We start from the raw sequence: 25,842 nt of genomic DNA, 5'->3' as shown, positions 1-25,842 counted from the left end.
TCATTTCTACTTTTTGGCTCTTATAAATAATGCTGCTGTGTACACGTGTGTATTTTGCCTGGACCTGGTTCTTTAGACATGCTAAACATGGTTCCCTTGCAGTGCTGTTGCCCTTGCCATTTCCTCCCCCCGCTGCTGCCTTCCTCCAGGTCTTCCTGTGGCTGGCCCCTCACTTCATATCCCTGTCCTCACACCACTTCCTCATATGGGTCCTCCAGACCACCCCCTCTGTTTGTCATTCTCTCCCCCATCTTCTGCTTTAGTTCTCTTTCTTGGCTTTGCCACTACAGGAAATTACTTTATATACTTCTTTGAGTACTGGGATTCTCTCTGTTTCTCTACCTAATGTGGAAGCTCCATGAGGATGGGGACCTCCTTGGTCTCAGTGCCTGGCGCATAGAAGGTGCTCAATCAGTAGACAATGTGTGAATCAAGCAATGCAATGGAGCATGGATGACTTGCTCCAAGGCAGCACAAGGCTTCTAAGTAGTGAGCGAGACACACCCAGTGACTCCAAATGGTAACCAGGGTGCTCCCAGGATTGCTATACCTGCAAGGTCTCAACTTAGTCTTTCTAATTTCCCTGCAAGAGTGTAGGGGAGAGAGAAGAGCAAACCAATAAACCAATAGGATGCTGCTATAGGAAGCAAGGACAATGTGGCTGCTGAGAGTAGGCACTTTTGCAGGAGACATCTGGGTTGTTATTAGCTACTTCTGAGCTTGGTGACAATGAACCAATCCATTTTATTTTCTGGGCCTTGATTTTCTCAATTGTCAAAGGGAAGTAATAATAGTACCTTCTTTACTAGATGTTTATGAGGGCAAATTGAAATAATGTGGGTAAAATGTTGAACACATGTGTTGGCTATTTTTGTGTGGATGGATGTAGGCATCAGGGAAGCAGAGACAGCAAGGAGGATGGGCAGGTAACTAGCCTGGAAGGGAAGGTGGGAGGAATCCGTGCTGGCTTCCTGGGGGAGGTAGCATCTAAGCTGGGACCAATAGGACGTGGTCCCGGGGAACATGACATCCCTTCTCTTTCTCCACCTCCAGTTCAGGCTCCAATATATCAGAGGAGGACTCTAGGAAGTCATTCCACTACCTTTGCCTCCCTGCTGACGAGTCCGATATTTGGCGAGAAGGCTCATAGGACAAGAGGCAACTTGACATAGTGCTTAAGCTCAGAGTTCAGATCAGATGGGGTAACCTGGTGTTCAAGTATCTCTGGCTTCCTGACTGACTAACTGTGTGCCCCTGGGCCATGTGCTAAACCTCTCTGGGCCTGCATGTCCTTGCCTATAAGTGGGGGTGATGAGAACAGTGCCAACAGCACAGGGTGAGAATTCAGTGATGTAACGCCCGGCGAGCACTTGGCACGTGGGGAGTATCAGATCAGTGTCAGCCCTCAGCCTTGGTGGAATCCCTCTCTCACCTCAAAGTCTCTTGCCTCCAGTGTTTTCCCAGAGCAGTAGCAAAAGCAGGCAAGTAGTTTTGCTTCAAGAGCTGGAGCAAAGACTGGGAGAATGGAGCCCAGGTCAGCCCCGTACTTGCCATGTGGTTTGGGAAGAGTGAACTCAACCCGCAGAGCCTGTAGGAAAACCGTCACTGGTAAGGGGGAAATGAGATAAAGACGGTCAAGCCCTTGCTGCTTCCTGTCTCCCTGGGAATCCCTAAGAACATTCCCCAGCCTCCTCCTTTGCCCTCATCCCTCTCCCAGGGCTTAATTGGGCAGCTGCTGTCAGTTTGCACTTAACCTTCTCCCCATCTGCCCTCGAGGGAAAGAATTAACGCTAATCCCTGAGCTGCTTCCCTGCGTGTCGATGGAAGTGTCAGAGTGCAGGGCCTGGGAGCCAGCTCAGCTCAGGCCTCCCAAGTAGTACAGCCCAGCTCCAGTGCTCAGGGGCTCCCCAAACATGCCTACCCCAGAGTCTCTGCTTCTTTGTCCTGGAGCAGTGGGGGGCAGCCCTCCCAGCCAGTGAACCACCTTCCTCCTCACCCTGTTCTTGTCCCTCTAAGGCCAACACTGTCCTATAGAAATACAATGTCCTATAGAAATAATAGAAATACAATAGAGCCACATAAGTTATTTACAATTTTCTGGTAGCCACATTAAAACAACCCAAAGGGTAATAGATGAAATTTTAATAACACACTTTAACCCAATATATCCCAAATATGATCTTTTTAACATATAACCAATGTGCACAATTTTTAACAAGATATTTTATGTTCTTTCTTTGCATACCCAGGCTCCCCAGTTCAGTGTGTGTCTTATGCTTTTATGGCACATCTCAATTTGGATACTAAAATTTTCATGGGAATATTTGATCTGCATTTAGACTTCACAAAACTTGGAGCTGAAAAAGATTCACCTACCTAAGTTGATCCAGAACCTCATAAAAGTTTTCCAATCACCAAATCAAGTATGAGTTTTTAAGTTTAAATGTAAAAAAAAATACAATTAAATAACACAAACAATTCAGCTCATCAATCACATTAGCCACATGTCAAGGCCTCGGTGGCCATGTGTAGCTGGTGGCTACCATATTGGGTGGTGCAGCTCTGGCCTTCACCAAATTTCCCACAGCTGCTCCATGGCAGGCCTCTCCAGGAAAATGTGTGGTGCACTGGAGGTGGGAACTCTGCCTCCAATTTGCTGTGTGACTTTGGGTGAGTGTCTCTGCCTCTCTAGGCCTTTCTTTTCCCAGCTCTCAAATCCTTCCATTTAAAGAAAGTGAGTGCCTATGACTCACAACACCTTGTTCTAGGCTCTGGGAGTGCACAGCAAAGAGCACGCAGTACCCCTTCTCACAGAGCTTCATTCTGGGCTGGGAAATGGTCATCAGAACTGTGATTACATTTAGGGAACCCTTTCTGTATGCCAGGCACTGTTGGAAGCCTTTGACATTAGCCAACTCTTTTTACCATCACAGTAGCTTCATGAGGAAGATGCTGGCATCATTGTTTCTCATGGGAAAACTGAGCCACACAGAGCAGTTAAGAAACTTGACCAAGGTCACCCAGCTTAAATGGGGCTGTGGTGGGATTTGAACCCAGTCAGATTGGCTGTAGTGTGAGTGCTTTCATCACCTACTTCTACTGCAGGTTGAACATTCCTACTTCAAAATTCCAAAATCTGAAGCAGTCCAAAATCTGAAACTTTTGGGGCACTGACATGAAGCCACAAATGGAAAATTCCACACATAAGTACTCAACACAAGCTTTGTTTCATGTGCAAAATTATCGAAAATATTTCATAAAATTACTCCTTCAGCCTATGTGTATAAAGTATATATGAAACATAAGTGAATTTCCTTTACTGTTTTTGTACTCACAACCCGTCCCTTCCACTCCAAGCTCTGTAAGCATCTGGCATCTTGGCTAGTTTGCTGCTTCCGAGGCGCCGGGGGGTTCATGCATTTTAGACTTTGTGTACTCCCGGGACTAGACATGATTCCAAAGTGCTGCTGACTTGGGTCCCAATCCCCAAAATATCTCATTATGTATATGCAAATATTCCAAAATCTGAAAAAATCCAAAATCTGAAACACTCTGGTCCCAAACGCTTCGGATATGGGATACTCATCTCTCTAATGAATGTAGAGTGGCAGTGATGGCTGCTGAGAAAAGCAGCAAGGCAGAAAAAAGTGTGTGTGTGGGGGGCTGCTATTTTAGATAGAGGGGAAAGAGGCTCCCTTTCCTCCCGGCTACACAGACCATCCCTAACATCCCTTGCACCTCTATCAAGGGCCTACCATGTGCCAGACTTTTAAAGGGTCTTGGAGGCCCCAGGCAGTGCGTGATGGGCCAGGGTCTGTGAAGGTGTGCCCCACATTGAAGAGGAGCTGGACATCTGAACTGCCAAGCACAGCCAGACCTGCCAGGCAGGTGTGTCATGTGGGCTGGGAGCCATGGTCAACAGCTGCCAGGCGGAGCCAGGCTTGTGCCAGGGACTGTAGTCAACAGAAGCAGCTGCCCTCCAGTGTTTACTGAGCATTTATTTTCTCTCCTTCTTTCTTCTTTCCCTTTTTCAGCCCATCGTTCCTAGCCTTACCCCTTGCCCTTTCTTCCCTCTTTCCTCCCTCACTCCTTACCTCCCATCCACCCACCTACCCAGTGTTTATTGAAGGCCTACTATGTGCCAGACATGGTGTCAAGGCCTAGGGACACTGTGGTGAATAAAATGTTCCTGTCCTCGAGGAATGTTGCAGTCCATTTGGAAGGACCCACAGATGAATCTGTAATATCTGCTGAGAAAAGATGTATGTGCTCTTTGAGAATAACAGTGAGATGAATTGGCGGAATTAATTACTCTTTGTACATGGAAGGACACTATAGATAAAGTTCAAAGGCAAATGATAGGCTGGAGAAATACTCGCACGCTCAGGGATGCAGAAGGAGCCCACATCTATGTCTAGAGCTCACCGTCAGGGCCTGGCACAGAGCACCATTCCCTTCATAGCGGGGCTTGCTCTTATTTTTTTCACTCTCTTCTTTTTTTTTTTTTTTTTAATGCACCGTCTGTTCTACATAAAATGATTGTATCCTGTTGGTAGATCAGGGCCCCAACTTCCTGACTCAATGATTATGACATGAAGTCAAACAAGAACAAAGGTGTCATGGGAGCAATCCACCCAAGCTCCAGCCTTGAACTAGAGAGAGTCCCTGACCCAAGGATCTTGAGTCCAGTGTGGGTGACAGTGCAGACACTAAGCAAAGGCTTTTCAGGGTAGTTTATGGGAAGGGGCGGGATAGGTGTGGGGAGCTTCAAAGAGGGTCATGCTGTGCAGACTCTTGGGGGCAGGAAGGGATAGTGGGAAGAGTGACAGCTAAGGGGAGTCCTCAAGCATGGGGAGTAGTTAGCTAGGTGCCAAGGGGAGGGGAAAATATTCTAGGCAAAAGGAACTGTTTGTGCAAAGGTCTAGAGGCAGAAGAATTTAGACCCTGACATACACACACACACACACATACACACACACATACACACACACACACATTGCAGACACAGAGTCTCCTCCATTTCACAGGAGTCTGAGTCAGGGAATCATGAAAGATGGGGGTGGAGAGGTAAATGTGTCGGATTACAAAGGGTCTGGTAAGTTATGCAAGGAGGTTGGACATCATTTGAAGATCAATGGGAAGCCTTTGAAGAATTACAAGCTAAGGAATGGTTGTTTCAAATTTGTGTTTTAGAAAGATCATGTTGGACACATTCTGAATAATGGAGTGGGGAAACTGGAGCCAGTTAAGAGGCTGTTGCCAGACATCCAGGGGAAAACTGATACGGGCTTGAAATAAGGAAATGGCCATGGGGATGGAGAAAAATGGATGGAGGTCAAGGTCAAGATCAATGTGAGCCGGGCGTGGTGGCTCACGCCTGTAATCCCAGCACTTTGGGAGGCTGAGGCGGGCAGATCACAAGGTCAGGAGATCGAGACCATCTCTACTAAAAAAAAAAAATACAAAAAATTAGCTGGGCATGGTGGCGGGCACCTGTAGTCCCAGCTATTCAGGAGGCTGAGGCAAGAGAAGGGCAGTGAACACTGGAGGTGGAGCTTGCAGTGAGCCGAGATTGCGCCACTGCACTCCAGCCTGGGTGACGGAGCAAGACTCCGTCTCAAAAAAAAAAAAAAAAAAAAAGATCAATGTGAAAGGTTGAGGCTGCAGCTGCAGCTCTAGAAATGGGAGTCACAGGTGGACAGATAAGACCCGAATCAGGGAGCAGCGGCAGCCCCTCAGGGAGACTGCATCATGCCAAGAAAGAAGGGACCAAACGTTTGATGCTGGGTTCTGTGTTTGGATCAAAAGCTGGGAGATTCCTGGGTTCTTGCCTTTGTCCCTCCCTTGCCGGCTGTTTGAGTTTGGGATGTTCACGTCTCCTCTCTGGGTTCGTTCTCCCCATTTGTAAGATGCTATGACTTGAATAGGATCAACGATCCTCACTGTCCCATGGAGCCCTAGGAGTCCTTGGGAAGTCAGTCCTTCAGCAGCAGGTGCTGAGGTGGCATTTGGTGGCTGTGGCTTGGAACTGTCACCTTCTCTTTAAGCCCAGTAGTTCCGCTTCAATTTGTTTTGTAATTTGGCCTTCTGACTCAGCTTTGATTTGAAGAAAGGGTTCCGTGATTCAAAAGAGTTTGATGAGGGATGACCTCTCATGTTCCATCTGGCAGAAGGTAGAGCCACACCCAGTTGGGAGTTTCCCTGATGCTAGGAAGAGTGACATCTCCGTGAGTCAGAGGGAATTATCAACTATAGACCTTATGGCACTGTTGGGTGCAGACTCTAGATCCAAGGAAAACTCATGACCCTGCACCCAGGGGTCTAAGTGGACTGGTCTGAAGGGTTAGCATCTCCAACCCAAGTACTCCAGGGGTGACAAATAAGATTCAGCTCTGGCAGTGGATGGTAACATTGCCTGGGGCTGCACTGAAGAGAACTCGGTGAGGATAAAGTGCTGTGATTGATTAGCAATGTCTTCTCTGGACAGCAAATGGGTGGTAATGGTGTGTGTGTCATGAATCTGCTAGCTTTGATCTAATCTTTGCTGTTTAACAGGGACATGAACTCTCATTCTCATCATAGCCCCAGGCTGCTCTATTGTGCGATCTCTTCTTTCTCCTCCTTTTGTTGTTGAGTACTTCAAAGGTCTACCCTGGCCCTCTTCCCAGTGGACCGGTCACTTCAGGAAACGAATGGGCTGCTCTCTGGAGGAAGCCAGATCACTCAATGAGTTCCCATTTCTCTAGAATTAGATGGTTAGTCATGCTGACCAGGAGCAGTAGGTGGGCTCAAGGCCAGGAAAGCACAATGCTTCTTTGCTGAGCCCCTAGGGCATGGGCCTTGTTTCCCAAAGGTATCCAAGGCCATGTTCAGGAGGCTCTTGCCACCACTGGGATCCCACTTGCTGCATCTTTGAAGGACTGCCAATGCTAATGGTTGGGGTGGAGGCAGGAGGGAGAAAGGGCACTCTGCTACTCAGGAAATTAAAAACCTGCCATTCTCTTTAATATTTTAAAAAAGTAATCTTCATGACATAAATAAATCATGTTTATTGCAGAAAAACTGAAAAACATGGATAAGCAAAAAGTAGAAAATAAAAGACATCTATGCTCAGATACCTAGAGAAAAGCATTATTTCAACAAGTTGGTGTGTATCTTTCCGGACTTCAGCAGCTCTAGGCACCAGCCCCTCAGAATGGACGATGGCTGTAGACCTGGGGTGAGTGGAGGCCTCCCAGCTGTGCCAGGCATTAACCCTGTAGTTGCTGGCTGGTGGGAAGGTCTAGGGTTCCTGGGGGGTGGAGCCAGGGCAAATGGGGTGGCCTGCGTGGGGCTCAAACGACAGCCCTTTCCAATGAGACAGGGACTAGTTTGTTAACAAGCTGAGCTGGCACTTTATGGATAATTCTCAGTGGTGTCTATCCCTACTTCTCCTAGGGTATAATTTGACATATTGGCTGGATGCAGGCCTGGGCTTAGAAATACTACTGCTGGTTGGCGTTAGGAGGGGTCACTTCCTAGTCAACATCCCAATTTGCATTTGAAACTGTTGCTCCTGGAGGGTGAGTTGAGCCACACATATCCCTTTCTCTTTTTATAAATCCATATTTCCCTCATCACCCTCTCCCCACAACAGGGACTGAGAGGTTTCCTGGAAGAAAAAGAATCTGTGATCCTTGTTTTTACTTTAGGAGTTGAGGGTAAAAACAACTTCACCTTCTGGGCGAGGCTGGCCTCAATCTAGAGCACACAGAAAGGATCACAGGATTCTAGAACAGATACCACAAGAGAAAACACAGCCTGGACAGGTGCCAGGACTCAGCACCCAGGCCCTGGTGGCTGGAGGTGAGGGTCCCTTCTGAGCATGGTTTGAGGCTGGCACTAGAACCTTCCTGATCCAGCCACCCTAGAGGAGTGGGTACCCCATGGGGAAGATCATGAATAAAAATTTAATAGTTCTAACACTTTGGAGCTCGGGCAACATTGCTATAGGGCCCTTCTCAAATGCAAGAGTACACAGTTCTGAAGGGACAAAGAAGTATCCCCAGTTTACGAGTCCAGCCAGCAACTGTAGATCTTGTACAACCTGATCAGATCTGGGAGGGGCAGAGAATGGCGTAGAACCAGCTGCAGCTATATGGCCCAGTCTGCGAGATTTGACTGAACTTCTCTCTCTCTACCAGGCAGCAAAGAGCTCAGGGCTTATTTGACAAGTGGTTAAACTTAGTGATTAAGAGCACAGATTCTGGAGCCAGACTGCTTGGGTTTGAATCCCATCTCTACCACTTATTTTCTTTGTGACTTTGGGCAAGTGGCTTCACCTCTCTGTGCCTCAGTGTTCTCATTTGTAAAGTGGGAGGACACATAGTGCCTATCTTAGAGAGTTGTTATGAGGATTAAATTAATATATGTAAAATTAGATCTAGCTGATTGTTATGTTTGCTGATACACACATACACCCTTACGTGGTCTTGAAGTTGCAGCATTTAGGAATGGGAACACTGGAAAAGCTGGAAATTCTTGTTAATTTGGAACGTGAGGCTTTGAAGTGGTTTTTTTTTTGTTTGTTTTGTTTTGTTTTTTGAGACAGGGTCAGCTGGAGTGCAATGGCGGGATTTTGGCTCACTGCAACCTCCACCTCCTGGGTTCAAGTGCTTCTCGTGCCTCAGCCTCCTGAGTAACTGGGATTACACGCGTGCACCACCACACCTAGCTAATTTCTGAATTTTTAGTAGAGATGGGGTTTCACCATGTTGGCCAGGCTCGTCTTGAACCCCTGGCCTGAAGTGGTCCGCCCACCTCGGCCTCCCAAAGTGCTAGGATTACAAGTGTGAATCACCGTGCCCGGCCCTGGAGTGGTTCTTAAATTTGAGGACGCATCAGCATCATCTGGTAGGCTGCTTGTTAAAGCACAGATTTCTTGGCCCCACCCCGAGTCGGTCTGGGTGTGACTGAGCATCTGTATTTCTCACAAGCTCCTAGATGATGCCCATGCACTGCGGTCCACAGATCACACCTGGAGCAGCACCAGTTTTGAATATTGTTATAAATCTATTTTATTTCTTCTTTTTACTGAAGTATAATCTTCTCTGACATTTTGTAACCAGACTGTAAACTTGACAAGGGCGGGGGCCGTGACCTTACTCGCCATTGAATACACAGCATCTGACGTGCTGTAGATGCCCGATAAATATCGGCTGAAAGGAGGAAAGCAGCAAGCTTTTTGCACTCAACAATGTTCTTGTGTACATTTTTCATGTTAATAAATATTCTCCCACAACATTGTTTGGTTGGTTGCATAGTTTTCCCTTGTATGGATGTAAGTGAGAGAACAACTTGAGCTTGCTGGAACAAAAAGGAAGCATTCAGTCTAAGTAGGCAGGGTGCCTCAGCGACTGGAACCAGGAAGCTGAGAACCAACAGAAGGATCTTTCCTGTTGCCTCCCATCTGCATCTCCCTGTGATGGCTTCTTTCCCTTTTTGGGACTTTTCTGTCCATATGACATCCAAGATGGCTGCTTACATCTCCCAGATCTCTTGTTACAGCACCTGCCATGTGGTCAGTCTGCCTGTCTGTCTGCCCCTTAGTCTCTCTCCTAGTAACTCCATCAAGGACTCCGGCCCTTCTGGGGTCAGTGCTGACCCCTTATCCAATCAAGGAGGAGGGCCATATTCAAATATGGCTGCCAGGTGCCCCTGTGGTGGTAGTGGGGGGAGTACAAGCAAAATGTGGCCTGGTGATCACCAAATGATCCATTCTAAATTGCCTTCTATTCATCTTCTCATCCGTCTCCTTAAACCTGATTTCAATTTCAATCTGGTGACCAGGGTTTAGTTTCTGTGGACTTTTCTGGGCTCAGAGCAGGGATTTGACTGACTTAACCCCATCTCTCTCCCATTAGCGATAATGGCCCATGGCAGCGTCACAGGTTTGTCTGATGCCTTTGAACATTTAATCCACGCAACGTGATTTTGAGGGAGGCAGGAGGTTTCTCCCAATGAGGCCTGTTTAGTACCAGCAAGTCTGCTCATGATCCGAAATGCAGCTGAAAAAATAAATATAATTAAAAAGATAACTCAGGCCAGCGTTCCCAGAGACTGTTTTACATGGGCGCATAATGAATGCTAAACTCAGTGCAGCAGTGCCAAAAAGCAAAATAAATTCTTGGAGTTGGTCTGTTTCCTGCCTGCAATACATTTGCTTGTTCCAAACAAATATATTTGTCAATACAACACAATTAGGAAGGCTGAGCCAATCAGACCATCAAATATCCAGAGAAGCAGAACGTGGTTTCCATACACTTTGCTAGATGGAGCCAAGGTCTGGATGTGTTATGACCAAACCAATTACCGCCCGGGCAAGCCTTACATTCCCCTCCAGGACAAGCTTCCTCATCTCTTCTAGTTACCGAGGGAGTTCTGACTTCTTTCCCCTTTCCTTCTCAATGGTATTAATAACCATGAGGCACCTCCTTCCCAATCTTTTAGGTTAATTTACGTTTTTTTTTTTTTTTCGGTCAACAGCTAGAAACAACTTTTGACATACACAGTTTGTAGAATGAGGGCCTGCCAAGATAGGACTAATAATGAGTTTTTATAATAATAGCTACCATTTATGGCATAGATGCCAGGCATTTCACACTCATGGTTTCTCCTGATCCTCACAACAATCCTGGGATATGTATTACTAGTTTCATTTGATAGGTGAGGAAACTGAGGCTCAGAAAGGTCAAATGATTTGTACAAGGCCACACAGCTAGTGAGTGACTGAGCTGAGGTTAAAACTCTGCTCTTTCTAATGCTTGAGCTTGTGTTAGGACTATTGATGTTAAAAGACATAGAATCTAACTCAACCTGGCTTTAAACAATAAGGGGATTCAATGGCCTTTGAGTTGATAGCCCAGATGTGGACTTCAGGCAAGGCTTAATCCAGCCACTCTAATGATGTCTTCAAGGACCTGGCTTCTCTCTGCTCTGCCTGCCTTCATCCTTAGGCTCCTCGCCATTGGCTCCTATAGCCCACATCTCTGAGCTCTTCCTTCAGGAAAGGAAATAATGACAGCGGCTACATCTTTTAAATTCTTAAGCCTCATCAGTCTGAAGAAGAATGTCCCCTCTGGTAGTATCCATGGAAGAGAGAGGAGCTTCTACTTTCAAACTTTTGGCATTCCATTTGCTTGGGTTAAATTAGGTACCCATCCTTGAGCCATAGCACCTGGTTTAGGGATATGACGTGCTGGTTGGTTTAGGATGATCAGGCCCCTCTCTGGAGCTGAGGTGGTCATCTGTCTCTCAAGAGCCTCAAGCCTGAGCAGGGGGAAGGACAGAGATCCTAGAGCAAACCTGGGTGCTGTCATCAGAATAGGGGAATGAATTGGCAGAGGGGATGGCTTAAATAGTTAACCAACTGGCCTGGCACAGGCACTGACCAATTAGAACAGATGCTGGCTACAAAGACTGATTAGCCATTTGCTATTCAAAGTGGGTTCCCTGGACAGAAGCATCAGATCATTTGGGAGCCTGCTGGAAATGCAGGGTCTCTGGACCCACTCCTAACACACTGAATCAGAATCTGTACTTGAACAAGATCTCTAAATCTTTAACAAGATCTAGCGAAGTTTGAGCAGTGCCGATTTAGCAGAGTGATGGAGCATGATAAGTACATGATAAAGGGCCTGGCATGTGGTGGGTGCTTGATAAACATAATTCCCTTCTTCCCATCCCAAAGGTTTGCAAATGGGGAAACTGACTGTCTTAGTCCGTTTTCTGTCCCAATAACAATACTTGAGACTGGGTAATTTATGAAGAAAAGAAATTTATTTCTTACTGTTCTGGAAGCTGAACGTCCAAGGTCACATCTGGTAAGGGCCTTCTTGCTGATGGGACTCTGCAGAATCCTGAGGTGGCGCAGGGCATCAGATGGCTCATGAGAGATGAGGGGCTCAGGAGAGATGGCCAAACTCATTTTTATTACAGACCCATTCTCGGGATAACTAACCCATTCCCTCAATAACCCATTAATCCATTACTCCACGAATGGATTAATCTGTTCATGACAGCACGGCCCTCATGACCCAGTCACCTCCCAGATGTTGCACTTCTCCATGCTGTTGCATTGGGGATCAAGTTTTCAACCTATCGACTTTTGGGAAACACATTTCAATCGCAGCATTGACCCAGCAGGATTTCTGCTTGCCTGAAACATAGACATGGACTCTGATACCCTCAGGGCTAGCCTGGGGCTTGACTTTTCTCAGTACATCAGAGGTGCTAAACCCAGGCTGCACATTAGAATCCTCTAGTGAATTTTTAAAAATCTTGACGGCCAGGCATCACCCCAAATCAAGTCAGTCAGTATCTCCCAGGGGAGATCCAAGCATCATTACTTTTAAAAGTTCCTCAGTCAATTACTATGAGCAGCCAAGGTGGAGAACCAGTGCCTCACACTTTGCTGCCTTCTGAATTAATTAAACTGTAAGAAGGCTCAGCTTTGAACAAAAGGGTCTGCTTTGAACACTTTTGGGTGGCTGGTTACGAACCCAAGGGTGATGGTTCCTGTCTTCAAACACTGAGCATGTGCTCTGACATGGCTGTGCCTGGTAACACAGAGGAGTGCCTGGTAACACAGAAGAATCTGTGCTGACTGGCTCCAGCTTGCACTTCTCAGATAGCTGGTAGAGGTTCAGCTTCTGAGCCAGGGAACCAATAGGCATGGACCCATAGCCCAGACTCCAGGGATTCGGCAGGGCAGGTGGGGAGCAATGATCACCTCTGCAATTCTGCACCCCCAGGTCCCCAGATGCATACTCAGAAGTCCTGGACCCCTGGGCATCTGGTGAAACCTCTGGACTCTTCTCAGAAAAAAAAAAAAAGTTTTTGTTTTACATAATAAGACTAAGGAGACTAGGCATGGTGGCTCACACCTGTAATCCCAGCACTTTGGAAGGCTGAGGCAGGAGGATGGCTTGATCCCAGTTGGAGACCAGCCTGGGCAACAGAGTGAGACATCGTCTCTATTAAAAATTAAAAATAAAATTAGCCAGGTGTGGTGGTGCACACCTGTAGTCCCAGCTACTTGGGAGGCTGAGGTGGGAGGATCACTTGAGCCCAGGAGGTCAAAGCTGCAGTGAGCCATGATCATGCCACTGCACTCCAGCCTGGGTGACAGAGCAAGGCTCTGTCTCTGTCCTCTCTCTCTCTCTCTCTCTCTCTCTCTCTATATATATATATATATATATATATATATATATGTATAGTATTTGTCATTCATTATTACAGAAACCCTTGAAGCAGGCTTTAGGAGTCCCATTTTATAGATTAAGAAACTGAAGTCTGAAGAGGTTAGGCAGCATGCTTGGGTTACAGAACCAGTGTCGAAGAGAGCTTCGGTACTGTACAAGAAATACAGTATATGTATATACACTAAGGAAAGAAATAGTTTTGAAATACAATTATCACCTGGGCCTGGTTGCTCACAACCTGTAATCCTAGCACTTTGGAAAGCTGAAGTGGACAGATCGCTTGAGGCCAGAAGTTCAACACCAACCGTGCCAACATGGTGAAACCCTGTCTCTACTAAAAATACAAAAAATAGCCGGTGTGGTGGCGCATGTCTGTAATCCCAGCTACTCAGGGGACTGAGGCACAAGAATCGCTTGAGCCTGGGAGGTGGAGTTTGCATGAGATGAGATTACACCTTCCACTCCAGCCTAGGTGACAGAGGGAAATTCTGTCTCAAAAAAAAAGAAAAAGAAAGAAAGAAATGCAATTATCAAGATATTAAAAATATATATATATACATATGTGCTTCTTTATGAATGGATTAAATTAGAAGGTCTGGCAGTGCGTCTCACAGCTACCTGAAGCTTGAAGTGGTGGTGACTATGCATAGTGCGCTGAGATGTCTGCAGCAACTGTCCTTCCATAGGCAATTATCTGTGATTTCTACTGGTGACAGTCACAGGTGCTGCTAATCTGACTGTAGTTTGTCACTTACATTTACAATGGAGACAAATGCTGAAATTTGGTTAGAAGTTAGTGAAAATAATGATTTCACCCAAGTCTATTGACCCTCTGAATTCTATCCACAGATCCTTGAATTTCGTGATCCCAGGCTAAGAACCCTTGGGGTAGAGAAATAGAGCTGAGGGCAAATCGCAGGCTGCAGCTGTGCTGTGGAAGGCGAGTGCCACCGGGCACAGCGTGTCTCCATCAGAAGATCCAATCCGTTTTTCTCCTAGGTCCTGGATGCTGAGGTTTAAAGGGGGGAAGAGATGTGTGTCCTGGGGTTAGTGGCGTGTAGGGAAGGGATTCAGAGCTTCTGAGAGGAGCATGCCAAGGTTCTCATCCTAGCTCTCTTTGACACTGGTTCTGTAACCCAAGCTTGCTGCCTAACCTCTTCAGACTTCAATTTCTTACTATAAAACGGGACTCCTAAAGTCTGCTTCAAGGGTTTCTGTAATAATGAATGACAAATACTTAGAACAGTAGCAGTGAAACTTACTAGTTAGGTGTGCCGTCTGTGTAATCTTGCATAAGCTCTTGACTTCTCCCGGATTTGGTTTCCTCATCTGTAAAATAGGCTACAAGTACCTGCCTTATTGTGAGGATGCAGTGCCTGGCACCAAGAGACAGCCCCATACACAGTGGCTGGACAGCTGAGGGTCCCAGGCAGCCCACAGGACTCCACACACAGCAGCTTTGGAGACTGCTTCCTTGGCCAGACTGTGCAGGTGACTAGTTGCAGGGGCCAGTCCTGGAGGGTTCTCAGTTACCTTAACTCCTCAGGTGCACCAGCCTGTCCCTGCAGTGAGGGCCCTGGCCAGGTATGTGGGGTCAGGTGGGGAGGAATACACCTGGGGAAGGGTGGTGAGCTGCTGTTGCTGGCTCCCACTCCCCTGGGCTGGGTGTCTCAGGACTCTACCTAGAGCCCCAGCCTCTCCCACTGTGTTGGCTCTGACTCAGCCGTGCCTGTAGGGACACCTGGAGACCAGCCAAGCCAGACCCCAGCTAGCAGGCACTGGAGCCCTGGATGTTTTTTAAAAAAGAACTCAGCTGGGGTGTCACCCTCCAAGCCTCTGCCCCTTTCAGTCTGGAGTCTCTCATTTTCCCTCTGTTTCTTTCTCTGTGAATGAGGCTGTGCCTTGTTTCTGTTTTTGTCTTTCAATCTCTCTACCTGTCTGCCTCTGCCTCTCTCTCTCTCCATCTCTCTGCATTTATCTGTTTTTCTCTCCCATCCTCACTTTCCCGGTCTTCTCTTTATTTGGTCAGTTTCTCCCCACTGTCTGACTGTCTTTCTATCTGTTTCTGTTCATATCTTTGCTTCTCTCTGTCTCAATGTCTGTCTGTCTGTTTCTGTCTCTTCCTTTCTCCATCTCCCTGTCCCCTCTCCACCACGCATTTGACACAGGGCACTGAGTGACTGTGGAAGACAAATGTGTCCCAAAGTTTCCCTCCACTCCCACTTAGAAGGCAGAGCCTGCAGAGGAACAAATGGGACAGGGCACGTGAGCTCCTGGGACATCTGAGTGTACGAACAACCTTAGCAACGACTTCTGTTTCTGTTAGACTGTGAACTCCTTGAAGACAAGAGCACATCTGAATTACCTTTGAATCACCAATAACTAGCACAGGGCCTGGTGTGTTGCTGATGTTCAGTAAACATTTATTTACATGAGTAAGTGATAGAATGAAAAAAAGCACTTACACATTTTTTTCTATCAAGTAAAATTTACTCATGACCATTTTGGGCTATTGGTACCTTTCTTTTTTTGAGGTAGGGTCTTGCTCTGTTGCTAGAGTACGTGATCATGGCTCACTGCAACCTTGACCTTCAGGGTTCAAGTGATCCTCCTACCTCAGCCTCCCAAGTAGCTGGGACCACAGGTGCATGCCACTATGCCCACTAATCATTAAAAGTTTTTAGAGACAGGGTTTCGCCATATTGGCGAGGCTGATCTCAAACCCCCGGGGCTCAGGAGATCTTCCCGCCTTGGCCTCCCAAAGTGTTGGAATTGCAGGTGTAAGCCACCAAGCCCAGCCTCTCCTTATCATTTTAAGTGAGTGCCCCCCAGATAGAGAAATCAAAGTCAGTTTTTAAACCTTATTTGCTTCTTTAATCCTCCTGGTGCCATCACCGCCCCTCAAACCTCCCATTCCAGAATATTCCAGAATGTGCCAGGCTGTTCTTAGTTGTAGGGTCTTTGCACTTTTGATTCTCCCTGCTAACCCCTGTTTATTCTTTCCATTTCCTCGTGGATATCCCATTCTCCCGGGAGCTTCCCTGACTGCCAGGCTGGATTTGGTTTTCCCCTTCTGTTCTTCCACAGTAGGCCATACACACACATACGTGATTCTCATCCACTGACTTGCCCCCTCCCTCTGGACTGTAGGCTTCTTGAAGGAAGGGAGTGGGGCTTTCCTCACCTTATCTAGGACCTAGCATGGGCCTTGTAGTTCCTACAAGTTTGCCAATACGTCCTGAGCATCGTAACTCCTGGGGAATGGCTAGGAAGTGCCAGTGGCTAAGTGATAGCTCCTAGCTCTATCTCTAGTTTTTAGCAGTTAAAAGACAATCTCGTCCAAGAATGAGAAGACCACACAAAATGCAGGCGGAGGAGACCAGCCTGGGAAAGCCACTTCCAGGCACCCAGGAACACCTTGCTGGCTGTACCTGGGCTGGGGCAGGAGCCTGCACAACAGTTACTTGCCCTTCAGCTTCCACGTTAGACAGGTAGGTTCTCAGCCAGGCTGAGCCCCAGGCACAGAAATAACTACCTGCTCAGACTGGTGGTTCCACCCCCCATCTCCTGCAATGTTTTTTCAACAGGAGGAAGTGAAATGAATTAATTATGAGCCGTGTGTGTTCACATGCATGCATTCTGTTGCCGAGCTGCCGAGCTCCCGTTCTTGAAATGTGCAATCCCAATTGCAAATGAAACACTCCCATCCTACCCCGTGCTCCAGAGGGTTTTCATAACAGCGCCTTTGTGGGCTCCCTTGAATGTCTGCCATGCCAAGGAGGCCGCACATTCCTCTGGCGGCTGCCTCGCTGGGCTTTGAGGAAATCTGCTGGCGGCGGCCCCAGTTTGCAGGAGGTGGGAGGGCATGTCGGAAACGTTGCTCTTAATCTGCCCATCTCCCCTTGAGCCCCCAGCAGCCCAGAAAGGAGGGGTTGAGATAAAGCCACATGCAGCAGGCAGGAGATTAAGAGCTGCTGTTTTTATCGCTGTTTTCAGAGTCTCATGTCACATGGGCATTAGCAAGCTGGGGCAAGCAGGGGGGCGCGCAGGGATGGGGGGAGAAGGGCTGGCACTGCCCAGCCCAGCAGCCGTCATGGCCCTGCCTGGAATCACTCGTGGGCAGCTGTGGTAAGGAGTGAAAGACAAAAATGATCCTGGATTGTGGCCTGGAAATATGAGCTTTGTGTAGAGGCTCGTGGTGTTTAACGTTCAGAATATTAAATGTAACTGTGATGATAATGACAGCAACTGACATTCACTGTATACGTACTAAATACTTTTCATATATGACTTAAACTGATCTTCATCATAAGTCTGTGGTGCAGGCACAGATCTGATTCCCATTTTTCAGAGGGAGCCTTAAAGGAGGTGAGGAATGTGTGGGGGGTCTCATGGTAGTCAGCAGTGGAGGTGGGACATGAACTCGAGGTGCCTGACCTCAGAGCCTGTGCACTGGTTTGCTCCTCCTTAAAGTCAGCATGGGCTATAGTGGACAGTACTGTTTGGAAGAGCACACGGGGGACTTCAGCCTGACACAGAACAGTGTCAGCTTCCAGCTCTGCAGCTTCCTAGCTGGGGGCCCTCGACAGGGTTGCTTCACCTCTCAGGGCCTCAGTTTCTTCCGTGTGATACTTGGAGAAGCACACCTGTCTCACAGGCTGCTGTCAGGATTGAAGAATATAGCGTGGATAAGGTGCCTGGTGGGCATCGAATGGCATCCCTCCAAAAAGATATGTTGAAGCCTTAATCCCCAGTTCCTGAGAATGGGACCTTATTTGGGAACAGGGTTGTAGCAGATGTAATTGGTTGAGGTCACTGGGTGAGGAGGGTCCTTTCCAGTGTGGTTGGTGTTCTTCTTAAAGGGGGAAACTGGGACACAGAGCCAGATACACACAGAGCTAAGACTCAGAGAAGATGGTCCTGTGAGGGCAGAGGTAAGTTATGCGGCCATAAGCCAAGGAACACTGACGATTATCAAGAACTGCCTCTGCAAGGTGGATTCTTCCCCAGAGCCTTCAGAGGGAGCACGGCCCAGCTGAAGCCTTGATTTTGGACTAGCCTCCAGGACTGGGAGAGAATGCACTGTTGTTTGAAGCCACCCAGTTTTTGGTACAGTCATCACTTGGTATCCATGGGGGATTGGTTTCAGAACCTCTGTGCACCCAAAATCCAAGGATACTCAAGTCCCTGATATAAAATGGCATAGTATTTGCATACAAACTATGCCCTTCTTCCTGTATACCTTAAATCATCTCCAGATTCCTGATAATATCTAATACAATATAAATGCTATGTAAGTACTTATTATATCATATTGTTTAGGGAATAATGACAGGGGAAAAAAAAGTCTGTGCCTGTTCAGTACAGATATAATTTCCCCCCTCCGAATATTCTTGGTTCCATGGATGTGGAACCCACATATGCAGAGGACTGACAGTACTTCGCTATGGCAGCCTGAGCAAACAAAGACAGTGCCTGATGATCATAGAGGCCATCAATGCCTGCACTTTTTCTCCAGGCCACCCTGTAGTCACCGGAAGCTTGGTGTGCACACCATGGCTCTTACCTCAAGCACCGGTGTCTCCCTGCCCGAAGGTTCTCTCTGAATGCAGAGCAAGCCCAGCAGGGCACAGAGGAGGCTGCAGGTGCCAAGAATGAATGCCCTGTGAACAGCCCTCGGTCAGTGAGGACTGGGAGCTGTGGGGTGGATCCCCAGCCTCCCTATCTCTGGACAGGATGATTCTGAGTTAGAATCTCTGCAGCCTCTCAGAGAGGGTCCAGGGTGATTGAGCCCCAGTTGCTCACAGTGGTAACTCATTTATTAATGCCACCTTCCATCCTTATTTCCCTTCCCTTCTCTCCTATTGGTGCTTCCTAATATCACCTCCTAATGAACTGTTTGAACTCCAACCCTTGTCTCGGGGTCTGCTTTGGGGGAGAACCAAGAGAAAGACAGGTATGGGATGATACTCAGTCAAACGGCCCCTGCTTTCTCTTCCTGATTACAGTTTAAAGCCAGAGGCTGGCATCCTTGAGCTAAATGGACCAGTAGCTAGTCTTTGACCAACTGGGAAACTTTGAAGACCATAAAGGCCCCCCGCCAAACCGCTCTAACATCTTAGGGAGATGAAGATGACATCAACGATGATGGAGACAGCAATTTACAGGAGTGGGGGAAATGACAATCAGAATTCTTGGGCACAGCCCTTGGGAGGCTGCTGTTTGGTGGGACTACTCCCCACAGAATCCCAGGGAAGGCTAAGCTGTTCCTTCTTAGGGGCCATTTGAGGCAGAGGGTCACCGGTGGGGAGCCTGGGCTTTCAGAAGGGAGCAGAGGCCAGGGGAGAGATGATGGGAGATTCTGGGGGAGAAGCTGTGGGCAGGATAATCTCTCCTGGTGACTCCTCAAGCCTTCTGGAAAGTTACTAAGCTGTGCAATTCATGCAGGTGGTGGGATTCTTGTAAAGCAAGTGACAGGGCCAAGGTACAGTCCAAAATGAGCAGGCACAGCAGACACAAGGGTAGAGAAGTAAGGTGGGCAACCTGTTGCGATTGTGGGATCATGCGTCACGCAGGTGGGGTGCAGGGGTCTGAGCCGAGTTTACCTGAATCCCAAGGGACAGAGTAGCACGGAGCAGACATTGGTCGTTTGTGGCTGCCCATCACTCAGAAACCCTCTTCCTCCATTTTAGGCAATTTCCCTTGTTTTGAGTCCAGCCTTAACAGGATGGAAGGAAGCAGACACACATTGCTGGACTCTCTGGCATTTCACAACATGACCTGCAGGGGCCTGCACATTGGAGGCCCCTACAGGAGCCCAGTGTTCAGAAGTAAGCACTCCGAGGACATGGCCACACAAAGGGAACCCCATCATCTGGCAAGAACAGCGGCCAAGGAATTCTGCCCTTCAGGGGCAGTCGAGAGGGGCCCCGGATAGTGGTTCTGTGTGCCCGAGGAGCTTTCTGCAATGACAGAAGACTAGTGTTTTCTCAGAAGTCCCCATGGTGTGGCCGAACATGGCTCCTGGCTGTGAAGCTTCAGAGTGGCCTTCCATACATAGTCCTCCTTGGGGTGCTGTGCAGAGAGTGAGCTTATCTCCTCTAATATATATATTTTTTTCTGGTTAAGCAATCCTGAGTAGATTCTGTTATTTGTCCTTAACAATCCTGCCCAATATGGGTCTGAGTGACTTCTAGATCTCAAAAATAACAGTCAACATTTACTGAGGGTTTAGTAGGAGGCTGGCTGTGTCTTATATAGCTTGCATGCATTATTTCAATAGATTATCCCAACAGCCACATATGACAGAGTGGGGCGCCTGTGTGGGGAACTGAATGGCAGGCTCAGGGCTGTATAGATCCAAAGCTTGTTTTTTTCACTGTCTCTTGGAACCATTGGGCCTACAACTTTCTTCACTTGCCATGATGGCTGATGGCCTTTTTCTGTGTACTGGTGCCCAGATAAAAATTCTCCTCCTTCCTTTTAATCCCTTTCCACTGCCCTAATGATGAACACCCATTGCTAAAAGAAAAGAAAGCTCACGTCTTAGGCTTAATGCATCAAACTATGGTAAAAAGGAGGGTTGGAAGTTGGGAAGAGAATCTTTATCTTTCCCACATTTAGCTGAGTAGTAACGATATCAAGTCAAGTCCTGCTATCAAATAGGAATCGCTCCTACCCAATACTCCAAAAATAGGCCATAATCCACACTGGTGGTCACCAAAGATTGAGCTCCATAGTCATTGCTTTTGAGCTCTTTCTGAGGCTGACAGTACTGCAGACGCACTGAAGAGGATTTTTAGACCCACCAGCAATTTAATAACAGCATGCAGAAGATAAACAAGAAGAAACAATAGCTAACGTATGTTGGGATCTTACTACCTGCCAGACACTGCACTCAAACCTTCTTTTATTTATTATTGATTGGGTGCTATTATTAATAGCCTCAATTTACAGAGAAGGTGCAGTTTGCCTGGGGCCGCCCAGTTGGCAAATGGCAGAGCCAGGGTCCAGCTGGGAGCAAGTCTCTTAGCCATCGTTCTGTGACACCTCCCAAAAAGTACTGCCTTAAATCCCCCCATTGATTTTAACTCACGTCTTGATTTCCGAAATGTTACAAAATGAAGGGGCATGTGTCTTGGAGGTGAGGAAATATGGAGGCTCTAAACTCATGGGGGAGCCCTGGGAAGGCTTCCATAATTTACCACCGCCTCTCCCTCCTCCTTATCAGGGAGGGAAGGGAGGTAAGGATGAGATGTCTTGGGGACTGATGGCTCAGCAGAACCGAATTCACCTCCATCTCTCTCTGAGGCTTCCGTTAGCCTGGACTGTGCCTGTCCTGGTGGTGAAGCTGGCCTTAGAGTAGAGACTGAACTGGACCCTGCTGGTCAGTTCAGAACTTTTCCTTAGCTGATGTAATCCTGGGTCTGTGCTGATTCTAAAACCCTAGAAAGCCTCCTCAAGGGGCTGAATCACACTCCCCTTCTCTTTTAATTATTCAGGACCTGACACGCTGACTGGGAATACATCACTCAGAGTACATGGCTGGTAAGATTAAATATTAGAAGAAACTCTTTTAATTAATTTTTAATGCGTTCTTTAGAACAATTCTTCATACCTAACCACACACCGAAACAGAATACTTAAAAGAAAAATTAACGTTTAGGATCTCAGGGGCTTGTAGGTCTAGACAGCCCCTATTTAGGTTGCCTCTAAGCTACATATCAGGGTGCACCATATCATGGGTGCACATCCATGGCATGGGATGAGCAGGTGTCCTGATTTTATTGGGACAGTCCCAGTTTATGCCTGTTGTCCCAGCGTACCTATTAATAGTGCCCCTTTCCTCTTAAAAGTCTTCCAGTTTGAATGGTAAAGCACGTGGTCACCCTACTTAAAGGCCATCACTCTCTCTTTCCTTGCCAGTGGCAGACATCACTAGTTGATCACAGCACCATTTCTGTGCTCAGTCCACGTGCAGCCCCACAACACATTCTCTATACAATGCTCTAGGCAGTCACTCTGAGCAATCAAAGTTGGCTTTGAGATGAATCATATTTTTCTTTCCTTAGAAAGCAGTTTACACTATTTTTTTTAATTAAAAAAAATTTAGCCACAAGGTTTGTACTCTGTTGCCCAGGCTGGAGTGCAGTGGCACAGTTACAGCTCACTGCAACCTCGAATTCTTGGACTCAAGAGATCCTCCTGCCTCAGCCTCTTGAGTAGCTAGGACTACAGCTGTGTACCATCAGACCTGGATACTTTTTTAATGTTTAATTTTGTATGGGTCTTGCATATTGCCCAGGATGGTCTCGAACTCATGCCCTTAAGCAATTATCCCACCTTGGCCTCCCAAAGCACTGAGATTATAAGCATGAGACATTGCACCTGGCTTGAATTATTATAGTTTTATTTCATCTTTATCTTTAAACCCTTTTTCCATTCAGGGCCTTACTTTTTTTCTATGGGACCATTATTGTCATTTTATGTGGTGCAATTCATTGTGGGTGACTATCTGAAGCATTGTAGAACATTCAATATCCCTGGTCCTGTTGGCACTAAATGCCAGTAGCACAATCTCTCCCACTCCACAAACCTGGTCTTTCTGACAAACAAAAAACAAAAATATGTCCACCCTGTCCTATTCTCATTTTCAAAACACCCCCAGGAGAACAGTACTGCCCTGGGTTGGAAATAAAGGCAAGTAATAAGAACTATACAAGTCCAAAGAATGTTGCTTTGGTTATCTACTGCTGCACAGTAAACCCCATTTTCTCCCTCCTCTCCAAAGAATTTGGTGATTTAAAACAATAATTTTTTTAAATCTATCTGCTCACAGTTTTGCAACTTTGGCAGGGCTTGATGGGCAGCTCAATTGGCACTAGAGGCTTTTCCAAGAGAGCTCGCTCACATAGCAGGCAAAGCCGTGCTGGTTGCCAGCTGTGAGCTCAGCTGGGGCTGCTTCAGTTTTCCTTCATGTGGGCTCCTCCACAAGGCTGCTTGGGCTTCCTCACAGCAAGGTGGCTAGGTTTCAAAGAGGAAGTGGGAGCTACTGTTCTCTTAAAAGTGAGGCCTGGAGCTGGCATGTAGTCATTTCTTCCATATTCCATTTGTGAAAGCAGTCACAGGGGTAGCCCAGGTTCAGAGGATGAAGAAAATAGACCCCACTTCTCAGTGGGGGAATAGAAATGATTTTAATTTGTTTCATGTTTCTTTATATTATCTAATTTTGAGAATCATGATAATCTCAAAAAAAGTAGACTGGCAGATCCCTTGGATTCTCCCACTTTATAGGTGGTAAAACTGAGGCTCTGAGGTGTGACTTGCCCAGAGCAGATAGTAGTTAACAGGCCATGAATTTGGAATGGAAGGGAGAGCCATGGCAGGCTCTGAGGCATTCTTCTGATTTCCTTAGAACCAGTGTAGTGCAGGCCAAGTCAGACAGAGACAGAGGGTGTAACTTGTATGAGGATCTGTTTCTTGGTAGCTTAACCCTGACATTGCTGTTGGCTGCCTTAGCCTCATCAACTGTGCCTGGGTCCCCCAACGGTCCCAGGGTCTCTGTTTTAGTCTGTCTTTTGTTGCTTTTAACAGACTATCTGAAACTGGGTAGTATATAAAGAAAAAAAATATTTCTCATATATATGGAGGCTGAGAAGTCCAAGATCCAGGGGCCACATCTGGTGAGGACCTTCTTGCTGATGGGGACTCTGTAGAGTCTGGGGATGGCTCAGGGCATCACAGGGCGAGGGGACTGAGCTTGCCAGTCCAAATCTCTCTTCCTCTTCCTATAAACCCACCGGTCCCACTCCCATGATAATCCATTAACCCATTCATCCATTCCTGAGGGCAGAGCTCTCATGACCTCTTAAAGGCTCCACCTCCCAATCCTGCCACACTGGAGATTAAATTTCAACGTGCATTTCGGAGGGGACAAACATTCAAACCATAGCCGCCTCTTTCATTTACTTATTTGCCAAATATTTATCGAGTACCATCAGGTGCCAGACACTGTGTCAGACCTGGGGTATTGCGAGGTGAATGAGAAGTAAATGGCTTTGATGTCCCCATAGTCTTGAAGGGAGACAATAATGACTTGATGACACAAACCAGGGAGAAGAAACATCTGCGAGGAGAGCCATAAGGGGAGAGAACACGGGGGCTGCAGGCATGCATATTGTGGGAGCTGGCCTGTCAGGGGTGGGGGGAGGTGTCCCCGAGGAAGTGACACTTCAGCTAAGATCTGAAGGCCAGGGAACAAACAAGGAGGTGAAGCGAGAGAGGTTGGGGAGGATGTTCCAGGCTGAGAGGCGCCATATGCCCTGGTGGGGGTTTCAGGGAGCTCTAGTGTGTTTGGTGGCTAATCACAGAGAGTGTTGAAAGAGGTCCGTGGAGGAAGGAAGGGACCAGATGGGGCAGGACCTGGTGGGCCAGTGAGGGACACTCTTCTGCTTGTTATTCTTGTGTGTTATTTTGAGAACAATGGAAAACATCTTGTTTTGGAAAGATTCTCCCAGCTGTAGCTTGGAGAATGGATTGGAGGGACAAAAATGCATTTGGGGAGCATGGGCCCCTCAGTCCCTGCTGAGGAAGCAACTGGAGATTGTGCAAAACATGCTGACCAAAGTAGTCTCTTCTCCACTCTCCATAATGCTTCCTGCCCACCCACCCCATCTTCTGCCCCACTGAGTTGTTAGTGGTTGAGATGGGGCTCTGCTCCACAATGCAGGGGCTCCCACATTCCGAGCATCTTGCTCTTTCCATATGCTCCAAAATACAAGGCCAGGAAGAAGATGAAGTGAGTAAGGTACAGGGAACAACATTCACCCAGACCTTCCTTCTTGGTCTGCATTGTGCAACCCAAAGAGTGAGCGCCTCCATAAATTCTGTACTTTAGGTGCCTCCCTGACCTCCCTCTGGTCCTGGCCCTACGAAGATAGTTTATCACCAGACTCACATTGTGCGGGCAGGAAGGGGAGAGCGGGTAGGGGAAGAGTGTACCTTCCTTTTTGGGGCATGACCCATGGTTGTACATTTCACTTCCCTACACATCCCGTTGGCCAGAACAGTCAACGGCCATATGTAGCTGCCAGAGAGTTGCAAACGTTGTTTTGATTATGGGCAGCCATGTGCCTGGCTAACGTTTGGGCTTCTGGAAGGGTAGAAGGAGAAACAGATAGGTCTGCCCACGCTTCTGGATTAGAGAGGCTTTCCAGAGGTGGTTAGGGAGACAGGTGAGCCTTAAGGCTGCACAGATTGGATTCAAACTTCTTGCCAGCTCCTGGACAAATAGTCTTGGACAAGTTAATTCAGCTGCAAACCTCCTCTCTTCGTCTGTAAAATGGGGATGGCCATAGAACTTATTACATACCATACTAGGAAAAGTTGATTCTGGTTATTAAATGTCAAACAAATTCCAGAAGCACAAGCTGAGAGAAAGTTAGGAACTCATCTAGCCCAGCCCCTACCCCACACTTTAAAAATGAGGCAATTGGGGATGGTGGTCCCAGCTACTGGAGAGGCTGGGGTGGGAGGATCACTTGAGCCCAAGAGGTCGAGGCTTCAATGAGCTATGATTGTGCCACTGCACTGAAGCCTGGGC

At 47.4% G+C, this 25,842-nt stretch overlaps 1 long non-coding RNA gene across 1 annotated transcript in view; it reads left to right on the top strand.

The window, feature by feature from the left end:
• Positions 1-25,842, top strand: part of LOC107128960 (uncharacterized) — a 136,971-nt gene that overhangs the window by 6,688 nt on the left and 104,441 nt on the right. The gene's annotated exons all lie outside the window — the stretch shown is intronic.

The sequence above is a fragment of the Macaca fascicularis genome, chromosome 2 (genome assembly GCF_037993035.2).
Source record: "Macaca fascicularis isolate 582-1 chromosome 2, T2T-MFA8v1.1".
Classification (NCBI taxonomy): domain Eukaryota; kingdom Metazoa; phylum Chordata; class Mammalia; order Primates; family Cercopithecidae; genus Macaca; species Macaca fascicularis.
Note: the sequence above shows the minus strand (reverse complement) of the source record. Positions and strands in the feature narration are given on the sequence as shown.